Source organism: Cephus cinctus, unplaced genomic scaffold (assembly GCF_000341935.2).
Source record: "Cephus cinctus unplaced genomic scaffold, Ccin1 Ccin1_scaffold1719, whole genome shotgun sequence".
NCBI classification, from domain to species: Eukaryota; Metazoa; Arthropoda; class Insecta; order Hymenoptera; family Cephidae; genus Cephus; species Cephus cinctus.
The window spans coordinates 104,946-107,023 of NW_014333959.1; the positions used below are offsets into that span (position 1 = coordinate 104,946).

The window sequence follows — 2,078 nt, forward strand, 5'->3', positions numbered from 1 at the left end:
GTTAACCCTCCCCCTCCCCCACACTCCGTCATATCACAGCGACCAAGCGTGGATCGAAATTCTCCGTAAACTGCATAACGTACGAGCCATTGAGGTTCATCAAACCGAGACCATTCGATTTCCATATGCCCGTCGAGGAGCTGGCGAAGAGAAGCCAAACCAGGAAGTCGAGCCAGGAAGATCCCGGAGGGCAAAAGGCAGCAGGCAATTTCGGTCCTGGGAAGAAAACGCCAAAGCTCCACTCTCGTTGCTGCTGCTGCTGCTGCTGGCGTTGCTGGCCGAGGCAGAGCGAAACCCGACATTACGGTTCGAGTTGGTGTGGCGGGTGGGAAGGACAGGAGAGTACGAAGGGGTGGTAGAAGTGGGGTGGAAGGAGGCTGAAGAGAGACAGAGAGAGAGAGAAACGAAAGGAGGAGTAGCAATCAATACAGAGCCAGCGGAGCAAAACCATCCCTCGACTCTCTAACCGTCACGAGTACACACTGTATATCTATATACATACACATATATCCAAGGGATAACAGGGCTGCCAACCATACCTCTCCCCGCGCAGAATACAAAGTCCGGAAGTGCGCGCTGGACGAGTAACCTCGGACGGTCGTTCGCGAGCCCGAAGGTATTTTGGCGCGACGCGCGAATTTCCAAAAAATCAGCGTCACGGCCCCCCGGGCAACGCTACGTTTGCACGACGAGGTCGTGGACGAGCGAGGAGCATTGATTTAACAAAAACGAAATTTCTATAAATAGCGCGAAAAAAACACGTGAAACGGGTATTAATAATTGCGTCACTCCTAAGTTATTGTTCGGTATACAGAGTGTGTGCGAAGTAACGTGTGTCATTATACTCACGATTAATTACGAGGCCTCAACTCATAGTAAATCTCGGCTCCACGAAGCCCCATCACCCAATCTGCAACAGAATATACGAGAACTTGCTATTAGCGTTTCCTACGTATTGGACTGCATCGGCTTCAAGTTGGATAACGTGCGACTCGTTTCGATCCAATCGAAACGAGCCATCTACCTCCTCTGTAGGAGGTGCGTGGATGTATACAAGGTGTCCGAAGAGTTCCGTATCAGATATATGCCGCTGTAATCGCGATGAAATTCGGAAGAAAAAAGTACTCGCGAAATTGAAAAATTTAATTACCGATTCTTTTTTTTTTCTCAAAATTTTACCACAGTATATATCTGATACGAGACTTCTCGGACACCCTGTATCATGTATCCGTGTCCAGACAGCATATCCCCTCCTGCAGTGCCTGGATACGGATACGTACACAGTATAAAGTACAGACAGAAAAGTACAGGTTTACCTCGGGGTACCAGTAGAGACTGGCTTGCCCGGGGTACACGCGTACCGGCAACAAGGGGCACTGCAAATGTCCATATCTTGGGTCTGTAAGTGAGAACAGAGAGCACGAAAATATTTAAGCGAGAAACGCGTAAGCGCGTAGAAACTAGACAGACGAGTTTGACGACGATAGATTAGTGGGATGAATGTGAAAAAAAAAAAAAAAAAAACATTTTTTTTTCACTGTCAAGTAAATATCATCGTAACAGCTGATATTGATGGTGCGCGACGCGCGAAACACGATACCTTATCAGAGTCGTGCGAACGACAACGATTATTCGTATCAATTTACAATTACAATTATTCCCAATGAATTTACACGATAACGCGCAATTAATTGCACGAGCATATAGATTTTCCCAAACGACCACGACGACGTCCGGCGTCGGTATTAACTATTCGATACCCACGTGGAGCATCGAACGAAGGCCCCGGGACGCGATCGCGCGGGGATGAAAAACTGTTTTATCGACGGAGCGAAAGCCAAGAAGACGAGTCTCCTCGGCATCGGCCGATAACGCTCGAGGATCCTGACCTGGGTCACAGCTACGAGAGACGTCACGGTAAAACACTGACGATTACAAAGAAGGTGGGGTGGGAGGGGCAGTGTTTAGCAGTAAAGTCATCCATAATTCATAAATACGATGACGCGCTCGGCATAGCGAAGTAACATTCAAATTTGGAAGGAATTATGCTCGGGATCCGCTGGCTTCCCCCCCCCCCC

General features: G+C 48.5%; 1 protein-coding gene across 32 annotated transcripts in view; it reads right to left on the reverse strand.

The window, feature by feature from the left end:
- Positions 1-2,078, reverse strand: part of LOC107273550 (bromodomain adjacent to zinc finger domain protein 2B) — a 72,189-nt gene that overhangs the window by 37,330 nt on the left and 32,781 nt on the right. For 31 of the 32 annotated variants that reach the window (XM_025090903.1, XM_025090922.1, XM_025090909.1 and 28 more), the window contains one exon: positions 850-910. The exons of the other annotated variant lie outside the window; for it this stretch is intronic. The gene's annotated coding sequence lies outside the window, so the exon portion shown is untranslated. The remainder of the gene's footprint in view (positions 1-849; positions 911-2,078) is intronic. 32 annotated transcript variants of the gene reach the window in all.